The following is an 18,467-nucleotide window of genomic DNA, read 5'->3' as shown; positions in this document are numbered from 1 at the left end:
TTGCTGCATAATTGTCCTGTGACTTGTATCACAAATCTGAATCAATTTTAAAGAAAAAAGTTTTGCCAAGATTAAATGATGGTGAACTACTGAAGGTCAATCGGCAATGAACCATACAAGTTATTTATTTATTCTTTCATGGGATGTGGGCATCATTAGCTGGTCCAGCATTATTGCCCTTTTCTATTTACCCCTTAAGAAGGTGGTGGAGTGTTGCCTTCTGATGCAGTCCTCTGGTGCAGGTGCACCCAGATAGTAGTTTGGTAGGGAGTCGAGGATTTTTACCCAGACATGGTGAAGGCATGATGATCTAGTTCCAAGTCAGGGTGATGAATAGCTTGGTGAGGAAGTTGCAGGTTGCAGTATTCCCGTTCAACTGTTGCCCTTGTTCTTCGAGATGGTTGACATCGTGGGTTTAGAAGATGCTGACTCAGGAGCTTCGATGTGTTACTGCAACACATCATGTCGATAAAGCCCTCAGCTAATAAAATCGGATGACAGAAGTTGAAAATCGATAGTCTATATTTGATCAATACTGTGACACCTACTCACTACAAGAAACAAATACAGCAATATTTCTCCCCTTTTGGTTGTGAGAATTCTATAACAAGATCAATTTGAACTAATAATTCAAAAACTGGGCCAAAACATACACACATTCCACATTCACTCTACTCATCCTGGGTTGAAAACATGCTTTAGCAAAGATGGCTGAACCTATTCTTTGGGCTGTGTCAGCTTTTCATATTTTAATCTTCACTGCCAAGTTCAATGATGCATAAAATGGATTTCTTCATCCTTACAGGTTTGATTTCTGGGAGTTTGTTGAATGATAACTTGAGATTTGCCTCCTGCAGAGTGTCTGGAATTGCACCCTGTACCTCCCTCTTTACATAAATCTGATTGGACTGGTTGAAGGTTGAAAATTGGTTTTGTTCATTTGATCTCCCAGTGGCTCAGTCTCTTTTGACCTCACTGTATATGTCTCTTGCGGGATGTGCTTCCTTCACTTTTCCCTTCTTTTTGGGAATGGTCCACCACGCCCAACCCCATCCTCCTGTCTTCAGTTCCGCTTCCCTGGAATACTACTGCCATCAGGTGGATGTTCAGCTTCTGCCAGATTCGTCTGTGGTTTCTCCATTGAGTGATGCCTCACCTTCACTTTCTCCTGGTTTGTCTGAGAACTCCTTGAATCCTCTATAAAACCTATCGTGAAGGGATTTGTTAAGAAGATATCTGTCCTGTCATCTTTTATCATAGCTCTTCCTGGCCCTTTCAGGCCTTCATTTTCCTATTTGCCTGATGTATGGCACACTGGCTCAGTGGTTACCACTGTTGTCTCACAGCACCAAGGATACAGGTTAAATCCCAGCCTCGGGTGGCTGTGTGTGTGGAGTTTGCACACTCTCCCGATGTTTGACTGGGTTTCCTTCAGGTGGTCTGGTTTCGTCCCAAAGTCCAAAGATGTGCAGGTTAGGTGAATTGCCAATGCTAAATTGTCCTGTAGTGTCCGGGGAAGTGTGGTAGCCATGGTAAATGTGAAGTTACAGGGATAGGGTAGGAAGCCCTTTGGAGGGTCAGTGCAGACTTAATGGGCCAAATGGCCTAATTCCACACTGTAGGGATTCTATTTTTTGAGTTCTATTCTGACTGCTGTTACTAGTTGAACTACAATCCTGTTTGATTCAATGACCCATCCAGAGATTCCCCAAACCTCAAGGGCTTTTCTACCCTCTCTAGGTCTTCTAAATCTTTCTTTGTTCCTCTTCTTTGCTGACATTTGCTGATCTAACTCAGGTCTTGTTCCTTCAGTAACTTCAACCCTTTGAGAACACCTCCATTCTGTCTGTAAGAATGATCCTGACCTTCTAGTTGCTTGCCATTTCAGTATACATCTTGTTCTGCAGTTAAATAGAACAAGAAGTCATAGTTTTAGACTAAGGGGTAGCAGATTAAAAACAGACCTGAGAAAAAATTATTTCCTGCAAAGGATTGTGAATCTGTGGCATTCACTACCCCACAGTACAGTGGATGCTGGAACATTGAGTAAATTTAAGGAGGATATAGATGGATGTTTAATGTGTAATGGGTTTAAGGGTTATGGGGAGTGGGCAGGAGAGTGGAGGATGAAAGTAGATCATCCATGATTGTATTAAGACCATAAGACCATAAGACATAGGAGCGGAAGTAAGGCCATTTGGCCCATCGAGTCCACTCTGCCATTCAATCATGGCTGATGGGCATTTCAACTCCACTTACCCGCATTCTCCCCATAGCCCTTAATTCCTTGTGACATCAAGAATTTATCAATTTCTGCCTTGAAGACATTTAGCGTCCCAGCCTCCACTGCATTCTGCGGCAATGAATTCCACAGGCCCACCACTCTCTGGCTGAAGAAATGTCTCCGCATTTCTGTTCTGAATTTACCCCCTCTAATTCTAAGGCTGTGTCCACGGGTCCTAGTCTCCTCGCCTAACGGAAACAATTTCCTAGCGTCCACCCTCTCCAAGCCATGTATTATCTTGTAAGTTTCTATTAGATCTCCCCTTAATCTTCTAAATTCCAATGAATATAATCCCAGCATCCTCAGCTGTTCCTCATATGTTAGACCTACCATTCCAGGGATCATCCGTGTGAATCTCCACTGGACACTCTCCAGTGCCAGTATGTCCTTCCTGAGGTGTGGGGACCAAAACTGGACACAGTACTCCAAATGGGGCCTAACCAGAGCTTTATAAAGTCTCAGTAGCACAACGGTGCTTTTATATTCTAACCCTCTTGAGATAAATGACAACATCGCATTCTCTTTCTCAATCATGGACTCAACCTGCATGTTTACCTTTAGAGAATCCTCAACTAGCACTCCCAGATCCCTCTGTACTTTGGCTTTACGAATTTTTTCACCGTTTATAAAGTAGTCCATGCTTGTATTCCTTTTTCCAAAGTGCAAGACCTCGCATTTGCTCACGTTGAATTCCATCAGCCATTTCCTGGACCATTCTTCCAAACTGTCTAGATCCTTCTGCAGCCTCCCCACTTCCTCAGTACTACTTGCCTGTCCACCTAACTTTGTATCATTGGCAAACTTCGCTAAAATGCCTCCAGTCCCTTCAACCAGATCATTAATATATAATGTGAACAGCTGCGGCCCCAACACTGAACCCTGTGGGACACCTCTTGTCACCAGCTGCCATTCCGAAAAAGAACCTTTTATCCCAACTCTCTGCCTTCTGTCAGACAGCCAATCCTCAATCCATACCAGTGGCTCACCTCAAACACCATGGGCCCTCACCTTGCTCAGCAGCCTCCCGTGTGGCACCTTATCAAAGGCCTTTTGGAAGTCTAATTAGACCACATTCACTGGGTTTCCCCGGTCTAACCTACTTGTCACCTCTTCAAAGAACTCCAACAGGTTTGTCAGGCACGACCTCCCCTTACTAAATCCATGTTGACTTGTTCTAATCCGACCCTGCTCTTCCAAGAATTTAGAAACCTCATCCTTAATGATGGATTCTAGAATTTTACCAACAACCGAGGTTAGGCTAATTGGCCTATAATTTTCCATCTTTTGTCTTGATTCTTTCTTGAACAAGGGGGTTACAACAGCGATCTTCCAATCATCCAAGACTTTCCCTGACTCCAGTGACTTTTGAAAGATCTCAACCAACGCCTCCGCCATTTCCTCAGCCACCTCCCTCAGAACTCTAGGATGTAGCCCATTGGGGCCAGGGGATTTATCAATTTTATGACCTTTTAGTTTTTCTAGCACTTTCTCTTTTGTAATGGCAACCATACTCAACTCAGCCCCCTGATTCCCTTTAATTGTTGGGATATTACTCATGTCTTAAATGCTGGAAATAGGCTCGAAGGGCTGAATGCCAACTCCTGCTTGTAGTTCTTATGTTCTAACATATCTACCCAAGGCTTGCTGCAGTGCACAAATTGAAGGAATATCACTTCACATTTCCTTCAGGCACTTTACAGTTCAACAGGGTTCAACATGGAATTCAAGAACTTCAGAACACGAACACTCCTCTATTTTGTTTACATGCCCCTCCATTGTTGATTCACCTACATGGGTTTGCTCTCAGCAGAGCTGATCTATTTTCTGCTGTTCAAACCTACTATTAGCACCTATTTTGAACCAATATATCTCCTCTACTATCATTAGATTTTCTTTCGACTTTTGTTCTGGGAACCTTACCTCCTCCATCGATCCTCCCCCCTCTCCATTGCCGACATGAAAAAAAAATCATTTTCCAGCTCTCTTCAGTTCTGAAGAAAAGTCATATCAAACTCCAAACATTAATTTTACTTCTTTCGACACAAATGTTACCAGATTAGTTAAATTCTCTCATGCTTTCCGGTTTAATTTTGGATCCGGCGACGACAACACTTATTTTTTTATTTGTTTATCTCACATTAGTTTCATGAGTTGAAGTCAATCTGGTCAAGTGACTGGTGTGGACAGCAGAAGTCAGTGTTTTCTCCTTTCATGAAACCATTCTATTCCAGGAAGATCCCAGACATTAAAATCAGATGATGGAAGTTGAAAATCGATAGTCCATATTTTACCACTGTGACAAGGCTTGGGATGCTGATCAAGTAAGCTGCTTTGTACTAGATGATGTCAAGGTTTGTGAGAAGATGCTCGTTGCTGTGGTTCTGTTCGCCGAGCTGGAAGTTTTTGTTGCAAACGTTTCATCCCCTGTCTAGGTGACATCCTCAGTGCTTGGGCACCTCCTGTGAAGCGCTTCTGTGGTGTTTCCTCCGGCATTTATAGTGGCCTGTCCCTGCCGCTTCCAGTTGTCAGTTTCAGCTGTCCGCTGTAGTGACCGATATATTGGGTCCAGGTCGATGTGTTTGTTGATGGAGTTTGTGGATGAGTGCCATGCTTCTAGGAATTCCCTGGCTGTTCTTTGTTTGGCTTGCCCTATAATGGTAGCGTTGTCCCAGTCGAATTCATGTTGCTTGTCGTCTGTGTGTGTGGCTACTAGGGATAGCTGGTCACAACTCACCAGAACGAAGGACCCAATACCCAGCATGAGCAAAACTAATGTAGTGTACAAAATCCCATGCAAGGACTGCACAAAACACTATATAGGACAAACAGGAAGACAGCTAACGATCCGCATCCATGAACACCAACTAGCCACGAAACGACACGACCAGCTATCCCTAGTAGCCACACACGCAGACGACAAGCAACATGAATTCGACTGGGACAACACTACCATTATAGGGCAAGCCAAACAAAGAACAGCCAGGGAATTCCTAGAAGCATGGCACTCATCCACAAACTCCATCAACAAACACATCGACCTGGACCCAATATACCGGCCACTACAGCGGACAGCTGAAACTGACAACCGGAAGCGGCAGGGACAGGCCACTATAAATGCCGGAGGAAACACCACAGAAGCGCTTCACAGGAGGCTCCCAAGTACTGAGGATGTCACCTAGACAGGGGACAAAACGTTTGCAACAAAAACTTCCAGCTCGGCGAACAGAACCACAACAATGGTGTCAAGCTTCTTGAGTATAGTTGGAGCTGCACTTATCCTTGGAAGTGCAGAGTATTCCATCACACTCCTGACTTGTGCTTTGTAAATTGTAGAAAGGTTTTGAGGAAACAGGAGGTGCGTTACTCGCCACAGAATTCTCACCCCTGGTCTGCTTTTGTAGCCATAATATTTTTATGGTTGATCCAATTCAGTTTTCGGTCAATGGTGTAGTCGACACCATTGTATTTGTGTTGTTGTCTCCAGATCTCCACAACAGAAGAACATGAAACTGACAAGGTGATAGTTGGTCTTGCTCAGTCCAGCATTGGTTTGCGTAGAGCCCCTCATGTAGCTGGGATGCAATGAGATTGTGCTGCACACTGCTGTGGTTGGCCTGCAGTGGGTGAACCTGTGGGAAACTGCTTTAAGAAAAGACTTGCACATGGTGATACAGGAGACTGGTGCAAGATATACTTTTTTTTATGTCCTCATTATTAATGACTCAATGAAGAAGTAGATGAAGCTTCGGAGTGTAAATTGTTGGATAGTATGACAATTTACAAATTGTCCCAGATATGTGGTAAAACCAACAATCCGTAATCAAAGTCATGATATAGACATGCATTATTCATACAATTGTTTGGCAGGTAACCATTAGCGTGCATCACTTATTTATTTCTTGATCAAGTATCCAAGGCCTTGAAATGTTGGCAAGGAACACTTGTGTACAAATACTCAACACATTCACTTAAGATTTCTCTCTGGTATTTCAGTGGAGGCGTTGAACTATTTAAAAAAAATGCGTTGTCATTTCTGTTAAGTTAGCTGAGCGAGGCATATCAGACAAATGCATTAAGCATTTGTATGCTAGAATCCCACAGCGTCACTTCAGGGCTGTTCTTTTAATAAAATGAAAAAAAAACTCTGGAGGGATTGAAGTGATGACAAACCAGAAAAGCCAAGCTCAAACAATAAAGCAATCTGATTTTTCTTCTAAAGTGTGTTGTAACACACCAGTACATGATATAAGCCAAGAATTTTTATGGCTATACACTACTGGCAATGTATACCACCAATGAACTTAAAGCTAAATCAGTGCATTTTGTGGATGTTGTGAGTTCATTTCAACAGCTGCTGTATAGGGGACGATGAATCATGACCCATGTCTGTGTGTCAACCTTAAATTGACTTATCTCATGGAACAGAGACCAACAAATTATTAATAGGACAGTGATGCCCTCATCTACTGTACGGGAAAGAACTTTTTCAATTTTGCATTTGTACCTGAAGGCTCTCGAGCCCATCCCCCACCCCCTCGGGTGAAAATGTCTGCATTATTTGGCATATGGACCATCTTGATTTAGCCTGAATGCAGTAAGATCACATAGCTGTAAAGTTTACAGCAGGAACTGAATAAGAAACATTTGATAAAAGCATGCCAGACAAATAGCAAAAAAAAGTAATAGACTGCAGAGGCTGTGTTATGACGGTTCTAAATCTACCATAATCCCTTTAGGAACTTGCCAAATTAAATGCCCCAGCATCCTTCTTCCTAGTGTCAGTTGCTTCTTCCCATGCTTTATAAGGAGCTGTCTTCTATGATGGATCAAAAACACTGGGCAAAACTTTCCCATGCCACCATCTTTCAGAATATCTGCACAGCACAATGTTTATAGTGGCGAGCACTAATGGGAGATTTGTTTTAATTTGCACAGCCTTGTGTTTAGAATTAACTATCACCCACAGGCAGTCTTTTCATGCCTTATTGTCTGGGTGTGTTGGACCCATTCACAACGAGATGCATACATGCAGATACACAAAGCATCTTAAATGTTTACTATTCTATAAAGCAGCCCTAAAGAGAGCTTCAGTAAGTAGACTGAACAATGAGAAACAAGCCAGGCAGCGTGCCAGCGTGGGCCTCCTGCCAAGCCACATATCATTAGCCCAGGCTTGCTATAAGCAAGGAAATGAGAAACACATGTTGGGGAGCTGGGGTGAGCCGTACGGGACTCCGGGTCACTGACAGTCAGCCTAAAGCTTTCCTTTCCTCTGCCTCTGCCCGCTGATGTCAAATGTCAATGTGATTGTCTCAAGTTCTCAGGGCTTTTTTTAAAGTAACTCTTGAGTTATGATTTTCACAGTTATGGGAAAATAACAACCTTGTTTTCTGTTATGCTTTATAAATTCCTCGCCACTCCTTCAAATAGCTTGTGCAAGTGAGATTGGAATGCTCAAGAAGGACTCGGTTTCGTATGTGAACTGTACTGTACTTTTTAAATATAATCAGCTCTGCCTTATCATCAAGTTACACAGTAGGCTCTTTTTACTTGAGCTACGTTTTATACAGGCCACAACATGCATGTAGTTTTTCTTTTTGTGTGTCTCTGTGTTAATTTTGGCTTGTCGGAATACAGTCAGCAACGATGTATCTATAACAGTGCTTGCTTTATTTCCTTCTAAAGCTGGATTCTATTGACATTTGACCTTTCAAGCATTCCATAGATAGTGCAAGAACATGATAATTACTGACTGGTGGTGAGAAAATCAAACAGAAAGGACCCAGCTTTCCACTAACTGTTCTAAATATGCCATTAAGCTCAGAGATATAAATCATTGAACATATTTAACAATAACACGGTTTTTTGCATCAAGCAGACTTTCCTTCATGTGTGTCCATGATCAGCATATTAATAACGTCTTGACCAACAAACATTACTTTGAAGTCTGAGCCATTTTTGGCATGACTAAATCCACACTAGCAGTGCACGAGAAAGAAGATTCACCTAACAAAACAAGGAGAAACTGTGACTGGAAATGTAATTTTGACTACACTTTTCCGTTTCCTCCCCAACACCGAAAGTTTTATTTTGATTAAGCCTTTTTGCAACAATTTCAAATTGTAGACTAGCAGTTGGAAAAAACTAACTTCTATCTGGAAAAATGTTTGCTTAAAATGTACTAAACACCAATTGAATCCATGTTTCAGCAACCTGTGATGCCCAGTTAATTTCTGCTGGATTGTTAAAGCAATTACACTTGGTAAGAAAATGCTGGTAAAGTAAATATTACTTCAGCAAATATCTATTAACTCAAATAAACTTATTCTCCTGTCTGTACTTATCGTTTTTGATCCCTTTAAGTTGTTCTAAAGTCAGTGTCTATTTTCCTATCAGCCTTTGTCAAAAATCAGCTACTTCAATACCATATTTCACATAAGGTATGAACATGTAACCATGGTACTTCAATGAGTTGTACAATATGTACACATTTCATGATGACACTCTCCTCTCCTGTAGTTTTTAAGGGTCATGCATCAGGTAATTGGCCAAGCACCATGAAATGGATGCTTTGATAGCAAAGTGTGCTGATACTAACGTCTGTGTAGAAAATACAAATAGACTATTGTTCTTCCCACTTTGATCATTTTCTTTTCCTTGCCAAATTGAAACAAAGATAATACAGTCATTACCAAATACCTACTGGAATGCTGGGTAAGGTAGTGATTTATGATAATTTTGTAACTACACAAATAGAAAATTACTCTACTGGTCAGGTTGATGTTTCTACTGCACCATCTAAGCTGAATCAAATTGGTTCAGTTAAATCTGAAGACTATGGGAACTGGGTGGTGCAGTGAATTGGTTGGCAGCAATTGGTTTCAAATTGAGCACAGACTAAGGAATAGAATTGTCTCTTCTCTGATGACTTTAGAAGATCCATGAGGCATGAGTATGGACAGGTCTCTGTTTTGTGTAGATGCTAGTACAAAGTAGGATGGATCAGCTGCTGTGAGACCATTCAGCTATACAAGCTGTGAAGCATCGGATAGGCATGTTAGACTAAGGTGAGAGATGGTTTAACTGTGATATCTCCTCGAGTTAAACAGCTGCTGACAACCATTGTATTAATTCAATCATGAAGTGTTCCACTTAACATAGATACTGGGCTGGTTGTGCTAGGGCTCATGGAGACATGCCCAGGTGTAAGTTAATGACTGAGAAGAAAAGTGATGTAGACAATTTACTTTGGACCAAGTTGTGATGTAACAGAGTGCGCGCTCATCCAAAATGTAGGCCTCAATGTTTTACCCGTAAAAACTAACAAAACAACATCAGCTGTTCAGTCACTCTGATTTGCAGGACAACTTTCATAGATAAATTATTGTTAGAATAGAATTTACATTTCTATAGTGAATTATGCATCTTGAAGAAATCTCAAAATACTTCACAGATAATAAATTATTTTTTAAGTGTCATCATTGTTGCCTGTGATGAACACTCTGCATTTATCTTTTCAAATGGTTTATCTCCTTACCCTACACATTGTACTCTGAGATATCTGAAACAAAATAAAAAAATACTGGAGAAACATAACAGGCCTGGCAGCATCTGTGGAGAGAGAAACAGAATTAATGTTCTGAATCTAAAATGACTTGTTCGGAACTGGATTACTTTAAGATATCTAGCAGGTGGCTGGCAATGTTGCTCTGTAATCAACCACTAGGTGGTGCAGGAAAGTGACTCAGGGCATCTCAACCGTTGACTTTCTGACCATGTGCATGAGGAAACATTTTGCCTCGATTGAATACCCCATGAAGTGGCTCACATCATAAACTCGTGATGGATTTAGGGTTTCTATTGATCATTGCTTCAGCAAGTAGGAAGATTTTTGAAATTCCATTGGTTTTTAGTTGATGGTTTTAACTGTCCAGATTTTGGATTAAAAAAATTGTGGTTTGACAATGACCAGATGTTTTTCTAGAATATTATGCAATGTGGACATGAACATGTAACATTAAAAAGAAAGCTTCTCACTATATTTCCATTTAAAAACGGGGCTCAGTTAGATCACTTGGCTTGATGACTAGAATATGATGTAGAGTAAAACCAACAGCATGGGCTCAGTCTCTGTTCTGGTTGTGGTAGCTCATGGAGACCTGCCTCCTCACTTTATCCCATTCTTGTGGTATCGGTACCTTAAGCTATACATAACCAATTGTTTGTCTCTCTCTCCCTCTATAAGGCAGAGGAGACCTATGGTTAATTATGTACAATGGATCCTTAGCATTGCCATTTAAAAGTGGAAGCTGGTACTTATTACAGGGGACTTCTGATAGCAACCAAGAGGTCATTCAAACCCACTGTGAAACATTGCCAAAATTGTGGATAACTTCAGAAGATTATCATTTTTGCTAGCAAACTAATTACAAAATCTCAACCAGTGCATGAATAAATCTTTGGGAATCTACCTGGTAATGGCCTCCATGTTAATCTAGTTTTATGTTACTGGGACTTGACAATAAATATTCAAGTATACCTTAAGAACAAATTTTTAAACAAAACTGCTGACAATCTCAGATCACAGATGGGCAGGGAGACAAAATTGGCACATTGATTAATCACTTACAAAATGTTTATACTACTACCCTGTTTTGCAATAACTATTATAAAAATGACTTACAGTGAGTATTATAAAAAACACAACCAAAACCCCTGAATGACCTGTGTGTACAAATTAACCAAATTTTTATACCATTTTTGCTTTCTTGTATTCTTTCCTCCAACAGTGGGACAGCTTCATGCAAATGAGTTATAATTTTCTACAGGCCTTTGAACAACAAATTGTTTCACTGTCAGTAAAAGCATGCAGTGCAACCCTGGTTTTGAGAAGGGTTTGCATTGCCCTAGAACAATGAAAGCTGGCTGTGCACAGGATAACCCTTTGAGAGAAGCTGTTCCATTGGACGGAGACAATACAATGATTAGGAGATTTTTGCTTGATAAGCAGGCAGTTAAACAACTCTGTGAAGAGCTTAATAGGGAACTTCAGTTGAGCTGTACTAAAAAGTTATCTTGTATCAGTAAACCAAAAAGACAAAACAGCATTGACTGTTTTGCCCTGAATTATTTAATATTCCTAACACCTTTTCGTTAAACATATCAGCATTTCAATCTAGGTTCTTGCACTTAAGGAGAAAAATCAGCCTGTATCACAGACATTAGTGTCTGTCATTATTAACTGATCAGATAATTGAAAAGATGGAGCTGAAGCCTGTCAAAGCCAGGTACATTACAGAGAGGGACTGCAAACCATCAGGAGTCTTAGTTGAGTACAAACTTGAGACAAGAAAATCTTAAATGAGGTGTTGAGATCTGAATTTGGGTGTGCCAATTTAGTGTTTGATGCTTAACTCAGTTATACGTAACATACCAGCTGTTAAGGAAAGACTTCTTATTTTCTTCGAAAGGAACCTTCTGGATTAGGTGCCTGACCTCTGCCTTATGCAAAAGTTTGTTTCCTTCAATAGTAGTTCCAGCTGTTTTATGAGATAAGGTGGATGTTTCCTGCTTTGACTGTATTAATGAGATCTATTTGACAATTTCTGTCACTGTATTTGTGGCATTGCCAAAGTTTAGAATTATAAACGATTTTTGAATTCTGTGTGATTATGTATGCATATTAACTGTTGTTAGGCTTCAAAATGCTGTTAAATGAACCAAATAATTATTAAAGATCAACTGTTTTAATGATAATGACTCCAAAGGGAATGGAGTCATCATCATTCCAAAAACTCTCACATATTTATGGACTCTTGAATTACAATGCTGCTAATTGTGGTTTTGTATATTTCATAATTTCCCAGATGGCAACAGCTGGCACTTTACAGTATTTGCTACCTCCATCAACATGTGGCATTGGGCGAGGGTTATTTGAGAGAGATATTTGTGACGATTCCTCTTTTGTCTTTGCTTTGACTTGGGCGTACCTAATGACTAATAGCAGTAGATACAACACTTATAAAGTATCTAAAGAGGGCACGGTTCTGAAAAGACAACATTTATTGCATGATAAACTATATTCTGTCAGACATAATTACTAGGACCTTAGGGAGCCGGTAAAGATACATTGGCTCTCTTTGAAAGGTAGAGTAGAACTCCTCATCTCCACCCACAGACTGTGTACAAGATCAGTAGAATGGGTGCAGCCTACGTAACTCATTCAGAACCACTACTTTAGGCGACACTGTGCTGTGTTAAAAAGTGTTTGAGTTTTGATATATTGGCAGCTTAGGTTATAATCAGTTAACCTACTCCATTGCTCTTCTTGACTAACTTAACATTACATGGTGTGGATTGAATTTCCATTATTGGTGCTGCATTACTTTCGTTTTAAAACTTTCGGTCATGTCTGGCTAGTTTTCTGACCAGACATTGTTGAATTTGTGAAAATCATGATGATATCAAGTAACATTTTAAAACAAAATTATTGATGAATGTTTAAATTATATTTTTATTTCTTTCAACATGATTTGCATACTCCAATGATAAAGATGCCTGTGGTACAACTGGCCCCAGGTATTGTTAAATACATACTTGACTTAGTGCAATCTTACACCAATTACTTTAATTCTTCTGTGTCTCTGAGTGTTTAGCATTACTTCATCCTTCACCAGTTTCAGAAGAAGAGGCTGCCATGTCTGATGGGTTGTAATGCTCTTTTAGGGATTGGCTTAGGCTCTGGCCTCAGCCAGGAATGATAAACATTCATAGGAATTGGCTGGTCTGTTTGCACCTTGGTAACATTTGAGAATTCTCCTCAGTCCAGTTGAACACAACCTACCACACACTTATCAAAAGCATCTTGTTGCTTGTGGCAGTAACACAACTCTTTCAGATTACTATAGTCAAGACATGTCCAGTACCCTATGAAAGGCTCACTATGAAGGGTTTTATACCTTGGACAATGTCTGAGACATTGTTCCTATTCTGGAGAACACATGTGCACCAAGAAACTGGGCCAAATCGGTTGTAAAATTGGAAATGAAAACAGAAATTACTGGGAAAATCTCAGCAGGTCTGGCAGTGTCTGTGGAGAGAAATCAGAGTTAATGTTTCAGGTCCTGTGACCCTTCCTCAGAACTCAGAACTTCATCAGATATAAAATACAGGAATGTGCATTTGATCCAAGATGGAGCAAATATAATTGTAAGGCTTTCTGCCCAAAAGAGGGCATCTGTTTGAACAATTGTTCCATGTCATTGTTATGCAAATGATGCCAGGGGATATCTCCTATGTTCTTCAAGTTGTCGGTGCTGATCTAAGCACTTAATTTTCCTCAACAGCCCATTGCAGATCATTTCACCTTTTGCTTGATACCTAACATGGACAGGTCATTGGAAAGATTCTTCTTGATTTGTCTCCTAATAAGTTTTATTAAACAGTTACTGTTTAATATGGAAACATAGGTGCAGGAGTAGGCCTTTCAGCCCTTAGAGCCTGCATCACTATTCAATACAATCATTCAAGTTCAGTATCCCACTCCCACTTTCTCTCATGCCCTTTGATCCCTTTAGTCTCCAGGGCCTCATTCAGTTCCCTCTTGAATATATGTAATGAACTGACCCTGTGGGAGAGAATTCCACAGGGACACAATTCTGTGTGAAGAAATCCTTCCTTCAGATCCTGAATAGCCTATCCCTTATCTTTAGACTGTGACCTCCAGTTCTGGACTTCCCCAACATTGGGAGCATTCTTCCCACATCTAGCCTGTCCAGTCCCATCAGGATTGTATACATTTCAAAGAGATTCCGCCCCCCCCCCCCTCCCCTCCCACCATTCTTCTAAATTCCAGTGAATACAAGTCCAGTCAATCCAGGTCAGTCCTGCCATCCCAGGAATCAGTCTGGTGAACCTTCACTGAACTCCCTCAGTAGTAACGATGTCCTTCCTCAGACTAGGAGACCAAAACTGCACACAATACTCAAAGTGTGGCCTCACCAAGTCCCTGTGTGACTGGAGCAAGTCATCCCTAATCTTATTCTCAAATCTTCAATGCATGGGTACATCACCATCTGCTGGCTCCTCTCCAAGCCACTCGCCATCTTCACTTGGAAATATATCATCATTCCTTCATCGGAGCTGGGTCAAAATCCTGGAATTCCTCCCTCAGGGCATTGTGAGTCAACTTACAGCACATGGGCTCAAGAAGGCAGCTTCTGAAGGACAGCTAGAGACAGGCAATTGATTCTGTCCAGTCAGTGATGCCCATGTTCCATGAGTAAATAATAATAAAAAACTCACCCAGCATTGTACAACCACCAGTTTCTTGGTTAAAAGTATGTCCTTCCCTTTTGAGGCTGAGAGCCATTTCAATGATACCCAGCCATTCAACCCCTCAAGCCTGTTCCACCATTCAATGGGATCATGGCTGATCTATGGCCTAATTCCACTTACCTGCCTTTACCCATATCCCTTAATACCTTTACTTATCAAAACTCAGATTTAAAATTAACAACTGATCTCGCATCAACTATCATTTGTGGACAAGTGTTCTAAGCCTCTCCCACTGTTTATGTGCAGAAGTGCTTCCTCACATCACTGCTGAATGGCTTGGCCCTAATATTTAGACTCTGCCCCCTAGTTCTAGATACCAACAAAACCAATGACCTATGTAGCTTTAAAAAGACCCTTGCCTATTGTTGAAATAGGTGTTCCTATTGGCAGGCAGTTGGTTAATCTCAGACAAGTGCTGAGTGATTGTCATGAGGATAGGGAATACAGCTGTGTCCCACTACATGCTGCTAAGACAGGAGTTACACTGCACACTCTGCAAACACCAAATCATTTTTAGATGGCTTCCAGGAAAGCTTTCCAGGGCTAGTCTGAGTAACGAGGCCACTCTTGTGTTAATTTCCATCTGGAACTGCCTGGTATCAATGCCTGGCTTTTGGGTTAAAATGACAACAAGCTATGAATGGAGTAAGTCAGACAGCAGCTTCTGAACCGCGTGCATATGCAGACAAGTCTGCAATTCAAAATTACTCATCAGGTTGCCCTGCTTCTATCTACAGTGTGGCCTCCTTGACAAACTCTGGATTGGAATTGACATAAATTGAATAGGATGACCAATTGGGTTCTTGAGCTGCTGAACAAATAGAGGGCACCCTCTCCCTGCCCTGGCTGTGTTTCTCCCTGGTCTTGGAGAACCTCCAGTGAACATGAAAGTTCTGCTCAGCACTTGCTGAGTAGCCTAATTGAATATTTGACTAGGTTAACAGGCTACCACTACTTTGCAATTGCTGACATCACTCTGCCAGAATGAAAGTGGTCCAGAGATGGAAGGCTTCTGGTAAACCTTCACTCTACTTTCTCTGATGCTAATGTTTGGATGTTCCTGCTTCTGGTTCCACCTATGGCCAGGAATCCTACTTCTGTCCTGTGGATCTCAGTGAGGATTGTTAATCTGATTAGTTGAAAGGTAAGAAGGCAATGTTGTGGTAATGTCATTGAAATAATAATGCAGAGGCCCAGGCTATTATATTGGTTAAAATCCTATCAGCTCTGAGGAAAGAAACAGTACAAAAAGCAATAATACTGGGAAATGAATTACTGGTCACACTACGCCATCATTTTGAATTATACAAGAGGGTGAGACAGTTTGACCTTTTTACTATTTGTTCCTTCTGGGACAATCTTAAAATTTTGAGAAGCTGTCTCAAAATGATTTGGTGTTTGCAGAGTGTGCAGTATAACTCCTGTCTTAGCAGTACGTAGTGTTTGGCTAGCATTCAGACATGCAGTAGTATGGTTGACTCTTAACTGCACTTTGCAAAGGTCTCGCAAGCCATCTAGTTCAAGGGAAACTATGGTTAGGCAACAAATGCTGATGTTTCTGTCAATGCCTACATCCAATCAGAAACTAAATGAAAGAAAATACATTGATTGTCCTGCTCACAGATGTCCCAAAGCTACTGTCGAGGACAACTTGTCAGGAAGGATTTCTAAACATTTAAGTTGGTGCTCAGCAGCAGGCAAAACTTTTTTGGGTAGCTATAAAAATGATGAACAGCAAGAACCATTCCTTTGACTGCAAAATCCAGGACAAATGAGGAAGTGCCAGTATAAATTCAGCTTCAATATAATTTCAGGAGTATGTCCTTCAAAGATTTTCACTCCTGGAACAGACCTAACAGGGTAATTAGGTGCAGCCCAATAAATATGAGCACAATGTTTGCATTCATAGTTCAATCTTGTGTAAAATTTTCTTGTCACTTCTTCTGGACAACATACAGGGTAGTAGCTGATTCATGCTCTTTCCCCATCTCACCCCGACTCTTCCCCTCCCCCCCCCACCAACTCTCCCCCCCCCCCCCCCCCCCACCAACTCTTCCTCCCCCCCCCCACCAACTCTTCCTCCCCCCCCCAACTCTTCCCTCCCCCCACTCTTCCCCCCGCCCCCACTCTTTCCCCCCCCCCCGCCCCCACTCCCATCCCCAATCTTTCATATCTTTATAATACCAATTCTAACTTGATGCTGAAACTACTGAGTCAATGGATCATCTGTTCAATTATTTTGCAGTATACTTGTGTGGTATAGTACTGGCAGTACAGCATGTGGCTTAATGGTTCCCTACTGCTCCGTTGTCTCTATGATCAGTTTGCATAATTAATGCTACTGTTCCTTTGTAGTTGCAGCCATAGAATGTAAATGGAGCACTTTGCTGGCATCATGCCCTCTTCTTATTCCTTGGCTTTTGTAGACTGGAGGCGTTTTGTGTCAAATGAGGCCCAAGCCCATTCAATTCTTAAAACAAATGGGTAGGGGTTATGTTGAGCATTCTTCACCTATACGTACTTTAAATTTGCGAAAGGAACTATGCAAGCAACTTGTGACCCTGAGTTGAAATACAATCAGTTTTGGATGTAAGTCCTGTATACCCACTGCTCAGCCTTCTCTTTGAATCCATTTGATTGGTGGGACAGAAGCATCACTAACCTTTGTCTTTCATCATTTTGCTCAAAACCTCCATGGGGTTTTAATAATGAAACAGAAAATTTCATAAAACTTCAGTGGATGTAGTACTGTTTCCAAGGAAGGGTTAAGCACTCTGATAGGGAGGAGTTTCCGAATTTGATTTGAACTTTTATAATCAAATACTCCAGTCACAGTAAAGCTCATCACTTGAACATTTGTTACAATTCAGAGAGCTCAAAGGTTTTGTCAGCTCTGATCAAGCCAAGAGGCAGGCAGTGTTATACTCTCTTTTAGGAATGATAGAAACCTTCCTCTCTTTGATTCACACAGAGAAAATGGGCAAATAGTCCCGAGGGCTTTAGACGTGGGAAGAGTCAGGAACATGGCAGGGCACTTGCCAGTATGATTCCCAGCTGCAGGGGATCTTTACCTGAGGTAACCTGGGAAGTAGATCAGCTGCCCCATTCGCACAGTTGGGACACTGATCTGCATATTTAAAGCCCCATTTAATAACCTCTCAGGTCTTTCACTAGCAGTGGAGCAGCCTTCTTCAATGTGTGAGGGCTATTGGCTCAGTGCAGTTGGACAGGGGTGGGGAGATAGAGCAGAGCATGGATCAACACAGGTGGAAGACACAGTGCCCCAGTCTCTGCATCAGTGACCCAATCAATTTGCTGAATCCCTTACTTACGCAGCCTCTCTGAGGCCACTTCACTTTGAGGCATTTACAAGGTTTCTGACTTGCTTCTGTGTGGTCTGCGTCTCTTAAAGGGGCTGCAAAGACTCTAATGTTGCTGATTCCCCTATTAGCCTGCAGGCTTTCAGAACCTTTTCAGCAGTGAACTCGGAGACGATCAACAAGGAGGCTAACCTGGGAAGACTGCAGAGCTGATATTGCTGACAAAATGTATGAGCTGGGGACCCTTATTTGGTCCAGACATGGGGTCTTCTAGGAGAAAGTGAGGACTGCAGATGCTGGAGATCAGAGTTGAAAATGTGTTGCTGGAAAAGTGCAGCAGGTCAGGCAGCATCCAAGGAGCAGGAGAATCGAAGAAGGGCTTCCTGAAGAAGGGCGCATGCCTGAAATGTCGATTCTCCTGCTCCTTGGATGCTGCCTGACTGGCGCTTTTCCAGCAACACATTTTCAGCTCAGACATGGGGTCTCAAAGCCTGTGGGAAAATACAGCCTTCTAAATCAGAAGGTCA

General features: G+C 41.5%; 1 long non-coding RNA gene across 2 annotated transcripts in view; it reads right to left on the bottom strand.

Annotated features, from left to right (window-relative positions):
* Positions 1–18,467, bottom strand: part of LOC148147298 (uncharacterized) — a 90,362-nt gene that overhangs the window by 49,127 nt on the left and 22,768 nt on the right. Inside the window, exon 1 of one of the 2 annotated variants that reach the window (XR_015759865.1) lies at positions 4,205–4,321. The exons of the other annotated variant lie outside the window; for it this stretch is intronic. This is a non-coding gene — a long non-coding RNA (uncharacterized LOC148147298). Of the gene's footprint in view, positions 1–4,204; positions 4,322–18,467 lie in introns of those variants that run through there. 2 annotated transcript variants of the gene reach the window in all.

The sequence above is a fragment of the Chiloscyllium plagiosum genome, unplaced genomic scaffold (assembly GCF_037043375.1).
Source record: "Chiloscyllium plagiosum isolate Xiang-an unplaced genomic scaffold, Cpla_swu_hap1 HiC_scaffold_17, whole genome shotgun sequence".
Classification (NCBI taxonomy): Eukaryota; Metazoa; Chordata; class Chondrichthyes; order Orectolobiformes; family Hemiscylliidae; genus Chiloscyllium; species Chiloscyllium plagiosum.
This window is presented reverse-complemented; position numbering and strand designations above follow the sequence as displayed.